Source organism: Podarcis liolepis (assembly GCF_965112155.1).
Source record: "Podarcis liolepis genome assembly, chromosome: 4".
Taxonomy (NCBI): Eukaryota; Metazoa; Chordata; class Lepidosauria; order Squamata; family Lacertidae; genus Podarcis; species Podarcis liolepis.
In genome coordinates, this window is record NC_139558.1 from 39,872,832 (window position 1) to 39,889,039 (window position 16,208).

The 16,208-nt window shown below is 39.4% G+C and overlaps 1 protein-coding gene across 2 annotated transcripts in view; it reads left to right on the forward strand.

The window, feature by feature from the left end:
* The window catches only part of FRMPD4 (FERM and PDZ domain containing 4), a 212,113-nt gene that overhangs the window by 696 nt on the left and 195,209 nt on the right, over positions 1 to 16,208 (forward strand). The window lies entirely within an intron of this gene.

Consider the following 16,208-nt stretch of genomic DNA (forward strand, 5'->3'; position numbering starts at 1 on the left):
TGCTCTGGGCGCCTGTCATGCAGCCAGCGGCTCCCTATGTGCGCTGCATGGATCATCATGTTGACGATGCTCCTCGACAGGGGAACGTGGGATTGAGGGGCTTGGACAGTGGTGTCAGAACTCTTTGGCTGAGCTCCAGGTGTAGGTTCTCTTTAGTTGGTGGGCGATTCCCGCACCAGCACTCCAAAAGCTGGTAGGGCGACCCTAGGTGGAGAAAGCCCCTCCCCAGCCTTAATTGAGATGCCCTGAAGTCCTGCTTGGATGGGAAGGAAGGTGGATCTACAATCTTACAGAAAGCATTATATAGTTTTTAGAAATCTTGTGAATTAACTTGCAATCCGGTCTTGGTTAACCAGCTACCCCCAACTTGGTTACTGAACTATGGTGGTGCTCCTTGGTTATCAAGCTGGCGTTAGTAAATTAGAAATGTTGCGCATTAAGAGTTGTGGTGTTTTTTTAAGAGAAGATGTGTACCAATGCTCACGACTTTCAGTTCTGCCTTGCATTGGTACCAGATCAGTGATGAGTTAATTGTGTCCTTACTTAGCACAGCAGGTGGAAAATGCATCTTTCCAGAGGATGAATTTATGTGTCTGATACATTCCACCTCCCTATGCGTAGATATCTCTTCTCTTCTCCCAATAGTAGCGGAATGTTGATCTATTGCTGTAGAAAGGAAAGCTCTTTAGAGAAAAGTTAGGCCTAAGGCTAAACAGAGATATGCATGCACAAACAAGCTGAGACCATTGAAAGCCATTTCATTGTGGCTAAAAAACAGGACTAGGCTTTCTTGGAAAAAAGGTGTTATGGAAACCACAGACATTCTCAAGGTTGTGGTGTGAAAGTGGTCCACCACTTTCATGGTTTTTGATAAGGATAATTTTACTAAAGAGTTTATTTTAGATTGCAACATACTCCAAGTTGCTACTGTGTTTATATATGCTGGTTAACATGCCATATTTACCACTGGTCTTTAGCCATTTCTGAGGTTCTGACTGGAATGAGATGTAGTCAAAGAAGAAAACTCTTGTTGCAGAAGTACAGTGGTACCTTTAGTTATGAGCTTAATTCGTTCCGGAGGTCCATTCTTAACCTGAAACAGTTCTTAACTAGATGTGTGCTTTCGCTAATGGGGCCTCTTGCTGTCGCTGCGCCACCGGCACACGATTTCCGTTCTTATCCTGGGGCAAAGTTCTCAACTCGAGGTAACTCTTCCAGGTTAGCGGAGTTTGTAACCTGAGGCGTTTGTAACTCGAGGTACCACTGTAAAAAGCAGATACGTTATATCAGGGTCTTACAGGCTGTGCACCTGCCAAATTGACAAATGGTTCCTTTATAGTACAGTGTGACTAAAGTTGGAAAATGCCACAGGTGTGAAGGCATATTAAGCCAAGCTGTCTCTCCAGTAAAAGCAACTAAAAAAAATCATTGTCTTTATACCCGCCTCCAGTATTTTAAAAGTATTTCTACCCAAAATATCCCCATTACATCTTCCTGTGTCAATTGCTAAGGTTTTTAGCTGTGTGGTTAACCTAACCCATCTCAGAAGCTACTTTGGTATACTATAAATGGCCTTCGGAGGGTGATGTAATAATCAGGCTTAAAGCTATATCTCTCATGTGATATTTGCAAAGTTGTTCAGCGTTATGAAAGGACCTGACCTATGATGTGCAACCTTATGATAGTGGATTACATCCATTTTATGTTTCAGAGTCATAAATGATAATTATAACACTTATCATGTGTATAATGGAATGCCTGATCCCATCCTAAGACTTGCATACTCTAAAAATCTATAGATAGAAATACATCAGGGGGGAGATTTAGATGAATAAATTGGCTCCTAAAATACACCTGGTATTCCTTGTTCAAGATGTATAATATTTTATGATCATCAAATTTGATGGTGGTGGTTAATAGTGCAATCATCTGAATTTGAATAATGGGGATCAACTGACTAAAAATTGGATGAAAATCCAGAAAAGGAGGAGAGAACCTGGAGGTAGAGGTGAGCAAAGCAACAATGAAGGTGTGGGGGACAGCAGAGACCTGACTGAAGGAGAGCAGATGAGGTGGTGGGGGAGGGGCAAAGAAGAATGATGGAAGCAAAAGTTCTATGGGAAGAGGACTTGAGACGGAGGAAGTTGTGGGGAAATGTGGGACAAAGTCCTCAGGAAGTATGAATTGAGGGTGACACATGCCTGTCAGATCAGAAGTAGTCTTTTTATGGCCATGTTTCCATGAACACACACTTCCATCATTTGGTAGGCATTTTGCTAGTTATTCCTTGTTGTGTCAAAGTTCTAAGCATACTTACTTTGACATAAATTTAATTTAAATCGGTGGGACGTATGCTCACATAAGTGCATGTACAATTAGAATTGTAGTTTGTTCTCAGGCTTGTACATGGCTTCAGATGTGAGACTGATCCCTCACAATGCAGTTATCCTATACATACTTAGATGGGAGAAAACAGAGTTGAACTCAGATGCAGGATTGTGCTAACCCGCAAGGCCTATTTCTGATTTTCTGTGCATGAAACACATTTAATAATAAAAAAGCTGATGAATTATTCTTTAAGACACAGGATCGCTTCAAGTGATGACTGTTATAGTCATGGCATTAGAAGGTCTACCAGTTGACATCCTATGCCCTTTTAAAATGTGGGATTTTTTTGTGGGGAGGGGTTATTGGATTGTTTTTTGTATTTTGATTATGGATTTTGTGGTTTTATATTGTGATTTTATTCTGTAAACTGCGGGTATAGGGCAGTATATAAATTTAATAAATAATAAATAAATAAATTTACCAATTACCCTGGACAGTCTTCTTCATATGCAAGGAGCACCTGTGAATTAGGATAAAAACTTCTGTATGTGAACTGGTTGTGTTCATCTACAAATATCAATATAGGTCTAACTAAAAATGTTCTCTTTTTTGCCTAAAATTTTAGCTTTCTTAAGTGTTGTCTGGTGGTGTGGAGTACAAGATTGTTCCTTACATTCAGACTAATTCAAATTACTTGAACTCAAATGCATTGGTTTTTAATGAGGCTTACTCCCAAGTTTCTGTAGAACTTAAGCAGCAGACTCTTATTTTTTTTTTTAGGATAGTTGTTCTGAGATCTTGCAGTCTTCTATCATTTCATGGGTAGTTTTCTACCATTTTAGGACCATAAAACAGGAAGAAATTTTTCTGTGGCAAGTTGTGATGAATACAGTTGCCTTTGTGTCACATTGCACATGTTGCCTTATATCAAGTCAAATTGTTGATCCATCTAGTCTAGAATAACAGCAACAGTCAAGGATTTTAGACCAGAGACTTTCCCAATTCTTACTGGAGATGCCAGAGATCAAACATGGGACTTTTTGCATACAAAGCATGTGCTCTGCTACTGAGCTATGGAGATTGATTAAGTAAATAAGTAAGTAAGTAAACAAACAAACAAACAAACAAACAAACAAACAGTACTGTACTGTAAGCGCTTTCCCCCCTATGGCCCAGGAATAACTTCACAACTGATCGCATTTTATTTTTCTGCATAATGGAATTAACCACATATCTTCTTTTGAGGGAACATAATGCTAATTTCAGTGGCCAATTTGCTTGTGTTTGGATTTATAAAATTGCTTCTATTAAAAATAAAATAAAATGTGTCTTTAGAGAAAGGAAAACCGCTGGCGGTGTTAATGACTTGACACAGGGAATGAAGCCTGGGTCAGATGCCCTCTTGATATCCCTGGAAGCAGAAGTGGTTTGGGGTGACCCCCTTCCCTCGTTCAGTTGTTTTGAAAGCCTTCATTCAAACATGGCAATATTCTGGACATAATTAAGCTTTGCGAATACAATTGAAATTGGTAGTTGATTGCCTGCCCACACATAATTAATACTTAATTAATGACACAGTAGTGACTCAAAAAAAGAAGAAGAAACAACATTTCCAGTTTATTAGTTTTCCCAGGTGGAGTGGCTGTTTATAAGCTGCTGTAGCAGCACCAATGCAACTTCTCTCTATAGATACAAGCTAGGGAGTTTTGATGAAAGATATATTTTGTTACATAGATTTCACTGTTAAAGTCCTGTTACATGCTTTGTTTATTCAGAGGTAAGCTCCACTGAGTTCAGTTGAACCTACTTCCAGGAAATTTCATGTAGGATTGTAGTTTAAATCTACAATCCTATGCTGAGTTATTTATGTGGGAGTGAGCCCCAAAGAATGCAATGGGACTTGCTTCTGAGTAGTTGCTGTTTGTGCTGGATTTATCTTGAAGCATTTCTGTCTCCAGTTGCTAAATAAACTACACACACATTACTTAAACTGAAGAAGTGCTCTAGAATGCTCAACATTGAAGCTTTGCGCATGCAGCATAACATTCTAAGTTGTGTTTTGTTGGCGTACCATATACCGTATGTTGTATTTAAAGGATAGTGTAGATAAAGCCTTTAATTGTACTTGTTAAAGTTGTGGTGCCAAAACTTTTTGTGATGTTAAAAAATGAAAAACAAGACCTTTTTTGTTGTGACTCCAAGATTACAGAACTCCCTTTCCATGGAAGTGTAGAACTCTGCAGATCTTCAGCTGTGCAAATCTTTAATTGAGCTTTGGAAAATTATTTCTTTTGGGCTGCTTTTTCCTGATTTAGACTTTGTTTTATGAGCACACATAAAAGAACTTTTTTTGAATGTTTAATTTTTCAGCTGCTAGAATATCTACTGATGCTTTATTTTGAACTGCCCTGTGTTTTCTTTTTCTGTGTTGCCACCTAAAATTTTCTGGTATGTTTTGTGTTTTTCTTATATGGAAGCCATCTTGTGTGAGTGGTGCTTGAAAACATGACATAAATAAGTTTATAAGCAAATTCAGCCCCAAAGGGCTATGTTGTTTAGCCTTCTTTCATTTCCACATACTGCTGTCATTCAGTAGTTGAGAACAGGTCTTCTGCAATGCTAGAAGGGGACATATTTGACCAGTGACTTTGAACTAACTGGGATTTTACTGCCAACTTTGTGTGCCATTTGGTTCAAGCATTATATGATAGCATTTAAATCTAGCCTGGCCATTATGGGATGCTTGATAAAGAGGGGAACGGGTTGCATGGGATTTGCTGGATTTTATTCAGTGTAGGCACATGCCAGGAAAGAGCTTGGTTCTCTTTAGGATCAATTTGTTCTGCACTTAGCACTGTTAAATTGACCAAGACGATTTTAGTGCTAAGGGTGCTTTTCATTGCCTGTAACATGGAGACACTTTGAAGGTAGGTTTTTCTTATTTAGTGTCATTTTCAGTTATTATGGTATGCCAGCCAATTGTATTTTAAGCATGAGCCTGAAATTATAAATGGATTGTAGATATATTCTCAGGTCTGCTGGAAAGAATTGATGTTCTATTGCATTCTCAACAATTTTCTGAAATAGGGATTACTGTGTATATCACAATTTAGCATCTAAGTGATGAAAGTAAAAAAAAAAAAAAGCCAGAGTGGATACATGTAAAGATCCGCTCTTTATTCTCTAAACTGACAGTGCATCACTATGAATAAAGTGAATTAATGCACAAGATCAAATATGAAAAGGTAGAAAAAAGGGACTCTTCAAACAAGTAGGGCTACTCTTTAGATATGTTTATATACAGTTGAGGGACATCATTACTTGAAGAGTCCTCCTCCTCTTATCTGCAGTTTCCTTGGAGTAACATGCTCCACAGCACCTTATCCAATTTGTGGTGGCATGAGCGGCTGTGGAATAGGACCATAAAATGATACATGGGAGCTCATTCTCTGTCGTGTATGTGTCTAATGTTGCATGATTGTAGAGGGGGGGGGGGAATGTAATATGGGAATAGAACACCATGAAACGCAGTATGTACAGCTCTTGGAGTCTCTCTACACCAATCAAATGTATGCATGATAAGCACATGGCCATGTACAAAAGCACCAACTGGCTAACATCTAAGCAGAGGATCTCCACTGTTAAGAAGAATTGAGAAGGGAAATCACTTTCAGTTAGAACCTATACGGTGCAAGCTTTTTCAGAAGTCCCCCTGAGCTGAGCTGAAATTCCCCTGAGTGTGCTTAAGAGTATATACTGCAATGGAAACATCATAAAATATGCTGACCAATCCTTCAATAAACTTTTACAAATGCTTTAGTGTTTTCTGAAACTCAACTTCAGTCTTTTCCTAGTTTAGAAGATAGCTGAGATAAATGTGAATAAATAAAAGTAACAACACAATAATTATAAATAACACAGTCCTAACCAGGCCTACTCAGAAGAACGTTTTGCTGAATTCAATAGGGTTTAGGATTGCAGCTTGATAGTTGGATAAGTTCTAAAAACAATAGCATTATTGTTCCTCAAAATTTTATATTTAAATGATAGACGTTGAAGATTTTGGATTGGATTAATAGCAGAGCATGAACAAGCTGATTAGGATCAAACACGTTCAGTAGAATCTTTCATTTTCCCACTTTTTATCAGCTCACCCATACATAAAACTTTGATTTTATTGTGCAATTTGTATATATTTGTATTTGTTTCTCGTCTATGCTGTAAGCCACCTTGAATTAATGTAGTTGAGATGTGTAATATATAACTTTAAAAAATATTTAACTCAATTATTCAATTAATAAACTAACCCTCATATTATAAATCTACTAACATATCTGTAATTGAAGTGTTACGCCTTTTTGTAAACATGGTGAGTTTCCTCAAGTGCCAGAAGATGCAACATTTTTTTTAAAAGTGTAAAATATAATATATATTGAAAGTAGATGTGAATTTTCATAATCCACAGAGGAAGAAGGCAACAACCCTAAGGCTGAAACTTAGAAGGATGAGAGAAGCCATACTGTATACTTTTGGCCTTGGGGCAGTTATGTTCTTCTGGAACAATTTTATTGCTTGGGTTACAGTGTGTAATTAATTTTAAGGAAAAGACAACTAGACTGAATAAATGTTACTATTGAGTTCAGCAGAACAGCTGAATGCAAAATAGAACCAAATTCACCTTCTCTACAGAGCTGGGTCAAGATTGCAAGCAGTACGGCTGTAACCATCACAGATTGCATTTATTCAATAGCATAGCTTTGGAAATTAATACAACCCTTCCCAGACACTTTGAAGTGGAAGCAGAGGCAGATTTAGGGCAACACAACTGGTTCCCCAGCACAGGCTACAGGGGCTAATGGGCACTGCCTTGCTTCTTCTCAAAGCCTAGTTAGCACTTACGCAGTTCTGGAAAGGAGGCGCGAGGGCACTATGACCATGCCAGAGCCTCACTCCTCCTTTCCAAAGCCTGGAAAGTCCCTTACCTGATTCTGGAAAGGCAGCTTTGGGATGGGTGAGGTGTGTATGTGTGTCAAATATTGGTCTTGCACAGGACACTATATTCCCAAGGTCCACCCCTGCTGTATTGACTGTGTTATCAACTGGGTTCATAATACTAATACAAAAAGTTTACTTATGCAATATAAAACAGTCAGTCAAACAGTCATTCCATTTGATGTATGCATGTAGGTCTGAAAGCCATGTCCCCAAACCTCAAGTGTTAATGCACTGTTTGCATTCCAGACATCCGAACTGTTTACGCTTGTCAGTGTAAGATCCTCATATAAATTCATTCTTTGAGGTCTTGTGGCGCCTTTCCCGTTTTATGAATGCAATCCTAAATACAGTTGTTGGAGAGTAACCTCCCGCCCCAAGCTCAGTTGCTTCTAGAGATGGGAAGGCCTGGAAAAAAAAATCAGAAAAATTGGCCTTCCCACCTCTAGTTGCTTCCCAGTAAATATGCATTGGATTATGCTTCCTGTGCAGTACAACAGAATATTGTTCATTGCTTATTTGTTTGGAGGGCTGAAAACATTTTACTTATGCTACCACTTCTTGATTTCAGCAAGGCATTTGACAAGGTGCCCCATGATATTCTTGTAAAGAAGCTGGTAAAATGCGGTCTTGACTATGCTACCACTCAGTGGATTTGTAACTGGCTGACTGACCGAACCCAAAGGGTGCTCATCAATGGTTCCTCTTCATCCTGGAGAAGAGTGACTAGTGGGGTGCCACAGGGTTCTGTCTTGGGCCCGGTCTTATTCAACATCTTTATCAACGACTTGGATGATGGACTCAAGGGCATCCTGATCAAATTTGCAGATGACACCAAACTGGGAGGGGTGGCTAACACTCCAGAGGACAGGATCACACTTCAAAACGACCTTGACAGATTAGAGAACTGGGCAAAAACAAACAAGATGAATTTTAACAGGGAGAAATGTAAAGTATTGCACTTGGGCAAAAAAAATGAGAGGCACAAATACAAGATGGGTGACACCTGGCTTGAGAGCAGTACATGTGAAAAGGATCTAGGAGTCTTGGTTGACCACAAACTTGACATGAGCCAACAGTGTGATGCGGCAGCTAAAAAAGCCAATGCAATTCTGGGCTGCATCAATAGGAGTATAGCATCTAGATCAAGGGAAGTAATAGTGCCACTGTATTCTGCTCTGGTCAGACCACACCTGGAGTACTGTGTCCAGTTCTGGGCACCACAATTCAAGAAGGACACTGACAAACTGGAACGTGTCCAGAGGAGGGCAACCAAAATGGTCAAAGGCCTGGAAACGATGCCTTATGAGGAACAGCTAAGGGAGCTGGGCATGTTTAGCCTGGAGAAGAGGAGGCTAAGGGGTGATATGATAGCCATGTTCAAATATATAAAAGGATGTCACATAGAGGAGGGAGAAAGGTTGTTTTCTGCTGCTCCAGAGAAGCGGACACGGAGCAATGGATCCAAACTACAAGAAATAAGATTCCACCTAAACATTAGGAAGAACTTCCTGACAGTAAGAGCTGTTCGACAGTGGAATTTGCTGCCAAGGAGTGTGGTGGAGTCTCCTACTTTGGAGGTCTTTAAGCAGAGGCTTGACAACCATATGTCAGGAGTGCTCTGATGGTGTTTCCTGCTTGGCAGGGGGTTGGACTCGATGGCCCTTGTGGTCTTTTCCAACTCTATGATTCTATGATTCATGTAGATTATGAGGTTTCTGTTACTCTTATATAGATTATAGGAGGTATATCCTGAAGAAACAAGCATCCAACACTTCCCTAATATGCACCTAATCTTCAAAATTGTGCCCTCCCTACTTTTTTTGCTTACCTGCTAATGTGCATGAGTCCCATTCTTATGAATTTCTCCACTTGAACACAGTTTTTGGGACACCTTATTCAGAACAAGTCTGTTGTGTTCTCTGTTGAGTTGGTGGGGATTTTGGGCAGTGTGTTGACAGGCATAGTTGTTTTCATCTTTAAAAGCTGTTGGAAGCACAAATGTATTGAGCATGCTATAGAGAAGAATCTGGTATTAGCATCTGTAGTATAGGCTTCCATTCTGAAGGAAATCAGCCCTGAGCGCTCACTGGAAGGACAGATCGTGAAGCTGAGGCTCCAATACTTTGGCCACCTCATGGGAAGAGAAGACTCCCTGGAAAAGACCCTGATGTTGGGAAAGATGGAGGGCACAAGGAGAAGGGGACGACAGTGAATGAGATGGTTGGATGGTGTTCTTGAAGCTACTAGCATGAGTTTGATCAAACTGTGGGAGGCAGTGGAGGACAGAAGTGCCTGGCGTGCTCTGGTCCATGGGGTCACGAAGAGTCGGACACGACTAAACGACTAAACAACAACAAGTATAGGCTGATCCATTAGAGGGAATGAGGGAGTGCCCCACCAATGTTGGTTTGCCTTTAGCCACCCACACCTTCCTTCCTTTTTACTTACAGCCAAACCTTAGCTGTCAACTTCCTCATCTCAGTGTTGCCCTTGTAGAACATAGCAGGGAGGGGGAATGGAGACAAAACCAGAATTATTTGACTCCACCTGTCATTGGCTCTGGCTCCATCTACTGTTAGCTGCTGTTCTAGTCCAGTGGCATCAACACACCCTAAATATTTCTTCATTATCTAATGATTTAAGACCTGGGATGGGGTGGGGATAGAATGCTCTTTAAACAGGAGATTTTCTTGTTAAGCACTAGGGATTAATGAGTTTCTCTTTCTGAAGGAGCTGGGGGGATTATTATGCTGTTGTCTGCAACAGAAATTGCTGCTAGAAAATTTTGGAGCTTCCACAACAGGGCCAAATAATGATTATGAGCAAAGGAAGAACATCTCTCAGGTGAGGAATTGCTTTATAATAAAGGCATTAAAAGTAAAGTTTCAGGGTGCAAATGCTGTTTTCTTTTAGCAGCATATCTGCTAGATACAACCAGTTTCTTCTAGGTTTTACTGCAATCAGTGGACTTCAAAACCTTGAAAGAGGGAAAAATGGTTACATTGTTCTGGTAAATTCAGGTAAAAAGGTGAAGCAGTTATGAAGAAGGAAGCTGTTAGAAAGTAGGACTGCTTGATAGAATCTATGTGAGGTAGGGGTAAGAAGCTCACTAAATTCCCCATATCTTCAAGGAATTATTCCTTTTAGTCTTGGTAGAAATTATTTGGAGACTCCAAATGAGACTCCAGAGACTTTTTTTTAATATATTAAGTCAATTTTTCAAGGAAACTGTAGATAAAAAATTCAGTTCCAGATATGCCATATGAAACTTTAATTGGAATTTTTATGAACGAGCCAAAGTAGGGCTTAAGAAGGTATGAGTCACCAATAACTGGGAAAAGTTATTTCTGGTTTGACTTTGAATTTCGCATCATTTTTCATCAGTGCTTGTTAAAAACATTTTCTTTCACCTTTGTTCTATAGCTTGCGCCAAACTTTGATTAATAAAGTTATACAAAAAATCTCACTCACTCACAAATTATTTAAGAATTACCCATTGCACATCTTACCTTAAAATGTGCACAACCCTTTAATGTAGGGTTTCTGAAGGAACAGTGAAGAGTTGTTAAACATTCTGTGGGACGCTTCCGCTTTTTGTGAGAGACATCTTAAGTATCTTGGTTGGATCCTTGAACAATTGTTTTCGGGGGGAGGGGATTATTGTCAAAGTATATTCTGCCTCTTCCATAGGAGGTTTGCCCCACTGATCCTTTGTTTCAGTGAATGTGTGACTCCTAGAATCTGTATGGTTGCTAGACTGGAATTGCTATTGTTACTGTAATTCTAAAATTATTTCACAGTGATATGTAAACTTCCTCGCACCCCAACCTCTCTACCATTGCTGGGGTGTGGAAAATGTGTGCCAATCTTTCTATTAAGGAGCTATTTCTAAGGATAATATAACTGTCATTAAGGCTGCTGGACAGCTAACAGAGGATTAGGAGGTCCTGCAGCCAAACTATTGTGGTGAGAATTTGACTGCATTCTCTGCAGTCATCTGTGTAGTTGTATGAATGAACATATTTCTCATTTTATGGAAAATCTGTTTCTTCCATTTATGCTTCTACTAATGTTTTTATGTTTAAATTCATGACCTATTAGTCTCATTATAGCAGGCCTGTCCTGGTATTGCACCAAGCCAATTGTATCTTGCCAGCCATGTATTGTGACAACCAGATTCTTAATACACACCCATTTTGAAACCCCAGAAAAGCCCCAATTTGGGTATTATGGGTCAAATGTTGTGCTAACCTGCATTACAATAAATGATAAATATGGCGTCTGGATATTCTAGCAGGGTCTCTCTTATTTGTAACTTGAATTCCAGTTGCTCAACATCCCAACCCAAATGGCAGCTAAAAATGCAGCTCCCCAAGCCACATTGTTTCCTCTAGTGTAAATTAATTTCTGTTGCTTCTGAAATCTTTGAATACTGCTGCTATCTGCCCTGTTCTATGCTATGATAGTGCACAGGGATGCTCTGTTTTTAATATGTTAAAAGAAACATTGTATATGCAGTCCTATAGACATTTGCCTGAGAGTGAGTAGCTTTGAACTGAATGGGGTTGAATTCTGAGTAGATATTTATAGATTTGAGCTGCCAATAATACAACTTCAGAAAAAGGCACAGGCCAGGGAAGTGGGGATTGATTCACTTATTTTCATTCATTTGTTGGCAATATCCAGTAGGTACCTGTCCCTCAAGAAATTACTGTATTTTTCGCTCTATAACACGCACCAGACCATAACACGCACGTAGTTTTTAGAGGAGGAAAACAAGAAAAAAAATATTCTAAATGAAATAGTGGATATATGATTTTTGTGGTTCATGCTGTGGCCACAGACATGTGATCTGACAGTGAGTTTGGAGTAGCCCAATGCAAAAATTCTGAGGATCCATGTGGATCCATGCTTTGTAACCACGGAGGAGGGAAGGAAGGGGAACCATGGATCCTCTGCTCACGACTGCAGCAGATCCCCCCCGCCACCCGCAGGCATTCGCTCCATAACAGGCACAGACATTTCCCCTTACTTTCTAGGAGGAAAAAAGTGAGTGTTATGGTGCAAAAAATATGGTACATTTCATATGATGGACACAATACTAGTTGGTGTGTGGTGTGGGGTAAAGTGCCCTTTCTGCAATATAAAATTCTGTGTTATAGGTAGTTGCAGAATGTGGTGTCTCTTCAACAGAAGTACTACCTTTGAAGGAAGATGCTCTAATCTTGCAGAATAAGTCAGCGAGATCTTCACATTTTATTGTGTGCAAAAGCAATCATGTGGAACATGTTGCTTTCCTCTCTTTGCTATTTCACTTTTTCTAGTACACTTAACTGCTTGATTTTCTTTCATAGTGCCCTACTTTCTTTGTCCTTCATTAGTTTTTTCCCCTCCTCAGCCCACTCAATCAGCTTTATTCTGCCAAATCTTCATTTTAGCCACACTGTGTAATCAGGAAAGCTTGTTAGTTCGTGGTGTTTGTCATATTAATGAATGCTGGAATTTGCTTAGTAGACTAGTATTAATCATCCACCCCTCAAAACATGTGTCCCAAACACAATATGGTATAAGAGGTTGTCTTTTGGGGTGGGGGTGGGGGAGGGAAGGTAGACATTAATTATCAGCAACGTATTATAACTAATTTGTTGGTGTCACTTGGATATATTATTTTTGTTTCGTTTGAAAGAGTATTCCCATTTTCAATAGAGCCTTCATGGTAATGAGTTCTGTTAGCAAAATGAATTCTCCATCTAAAAGATAATTTGTAGAGTCATATTGGCATGACTTTTCAGGGCTAGACTGCATGTGATAGTTAGTCATGTGTAATTTGTCCCCAATAAAGTGGAGTTAAGGCAAAAAAATGTGGAAACTGGTACTGGGCAGCGGTATCCTTACCCATTTCTGGTTCGCGTTGGTTTCCCCCAAAATCATGCCTCCCTAGCTGCTTTTTGTTCCCCACAGTCAAAGGCAATCAAAGGAGATGATTTTGAGTGGGGAAATGGCTTAAGGGGAAGGAGTCAGGACCTCTCTTTCCTATCTGCATTGGTCAAAGTCACTGGGAACAAATGATATGGAACTTAGCATCATCATGGTAGAGTTTGATCCTTGCTGTATATCAAGCTCTTGGAATCTGGCATTTCTGTGCGCTCTGATACTCGTCGCAATCCTCCGTGCGCCGGTAGCGGTTTAGTCCTGCTGGCCACATAACTTGGAAAGCTGTCTTTGAATGAATGCCGGCTCCCTCGGCTTGAAGCGAGATGAGTGCAACATCCCATAGTCGCCTTTGACTGGACTTCAGGGGTTCTTTACCTTTACCTTTACCTTTACCTAGATTGTAATTCTCTCATTGATAATTTGATAATTACTCTATATGATTTATGCTGTATTTGCTAGCCGCTTTGGGATTCATTTGAATAAAAAGCGGCATAGAAATATAATAAATCAAAATCAAATCAGTCGTTAATGGGCAGTGCTAGGCAGGTGCAGTTTCAAACCAGCTCACTCAAACATGCTATATAAATTATGTGTGTGTCCTTTCCCATAAGTTTCCCAGATTTCCAATGGAATATTCTATATATTTTGGGCCTATTTAATCATAGATTCATAGTTCTGTACCTTTTAAAATACAATGATGGAACCTTTTCGAGTACTTTTGTTTAAAGAAAGGTCGACGTAATGCAGTCGTTCTTGCTGTAATAAAATTCACTGTGATCCTTATGTATTTTCTTATGTTGGAAGCTTCTTTCAGTAGGATGCATTTTAACAGCAAGACACAGATTTCCTGCTCGTACAGTTTTTTACCTGGTAGCACCTCCATATTCTAGCCTAGGCCTTTCTAAAATTTCACAGAGCAATATAGGAATTGTTCTCTCTTTTCACTGCTATGGGCGTCTAAAACCTGCAGAAATAGCTTTTTCTAGTAGATTGGAAAAGATAATAAATGTTCACATTTACTGCGGGACAAGGCCAAACAAAATGCATCTGATTCCAAATCGAACAGCACTCGAAAGAACATAGCTGTCAAAATATTTGACAGTTTTTATGAAAAGGACTTGAGAAGACTATAGTACCGGAAAACATTGCTTTCTGAAAATAGACCTCTAGTGAAGCATATCACCCTAATTGAAAAGTAAAAAAGCCGAACAACTTCTACCCTCAAGCTTTTTGATGTTTGAGTCAGTTCAGATAAAAAAATCTGTTTTCTCTGCTTATTTAAGATGTATTTGAAACGGAGCAGAGAATTGCTTTTAATTTCTGATAGAAACAATGTTATCAAGAATTACTTCAGGTTTTTTTTTTCTTTTTGGCTTTTATTTAGCTGCTGATAAAGAGAACATTTATCAGCATTTATAACAATAAATTTTGCATAGCCAATGGAGCTTGGGAATATTATTGGTTTGTTACCCATCTGTCAGCAGTAGGTGATGGGACAGAGTCCAAAAAAGAAGCCAGTCAAGTTTGCCACTTCCAGGTCTGGCATCGAGGCAAACCTTCATTTCTGTTAGTGCTCAGCAACACTTTAATTCTATACTTAAGATCACTAGAATAGGGAGTATCTTTTTCTAATATTATGTTTAATTTTAAGTTGATTTATGGTTGTGGTTAATTGTGGTTTATTTAAAAGGCCTAAGTTGTAGAGTATAAAAACAGACTATTGAGTGGGGGGGGGGGGAGAGAAATAGCAGCAGTAGTAGTAGCAGTAGTATTATTTGGACTCAAAGTCCCTCACCAATAATCTCTGTTGGTAAAATAATGTACTTCATTGACGCTCTGGGCGGTATCCAACTAAAGTGTAAGAGGAGCAACCTCTGCTTGCACAGTGTACTCTCGTCTCCCCATGTGTACCTGCACCATGCCCAGATCTGCTCCAGAGGGAGATTTCTCTGGGTGGGATAAAACCCAGAACATATTTAGGAGGCGTATGAAGCGAGGGGTAAAGGGAAAATACTGTACTGCAAGTGGAAGGCATTCTCATCATGCAAGCAGTTGCTTAGTGCAAACTTTGGATACAGTCCTATATTTGAAATATTATACCTACTAAACACAGAGTTTATTATTACAGTTACAGGAAATATGGTATTATAAGGAGCTCATGGATCTCCTCCTCCCCACTCTATGCTCTAAAACGTCCTGTGAGGTAAGTTTGACTGAAGGACAGGGACTGGCCCAGTGTTGCTCCTGGAGCTTCATGGCTGAAGGTTGATTTGAACCCTGGTCTCCAAGTTCCGAGTCCAACACTTCAACTACCATGCTACACTAAAGCTCAGATCCCCCCTGCTGAAGAGGTGCTTGTGCCCCAAATGTGTTGGGCTTCCTTCTTTTTATTAATATTAATGTTTTGAGTACTACATTATTTACATGTTTCAAACAAACTTTAATAAACAAAACTCCAGAGTAGAGAAACTTCAGTGGCATGGTGGCTGAGCTAGCACTTTCTTTCTCATTATTTTTTTGAAGTTTGTTACATACTTTAAGTGTCCTTGTACTGTCAGTCTTAGTATGAGAAACAAAACTGCATTCTGGACCAAGGAGATATCATACAAACAACATATATGTCTGTGTCTCTGCAGTGGCAGCTTCCCAAAGCTTACCATTCCCGAGATTTATAGTAAGAGTCTTGTTGCTCTTTTGTTGTTAATAAGAGCCTGACAGCAACTAATATTAATTTAATCAAGTCTTTAAATGCCAAGTTTTCCCACCTCCACAAGTAAAAAAATGCAGGGTATTTTTTTGAAACCAGTTCCCTTGACTCATCTGCTGTGCCCAAACTGAGGCCTTAACAGGCATGAGACATTCACTAGCTTGTTCCTGAATATTCCTTTTGGAAAGAAAATAACTGATATGATTAATTAAATCAGTTGACTTGGATATTGATTAATCAGTTG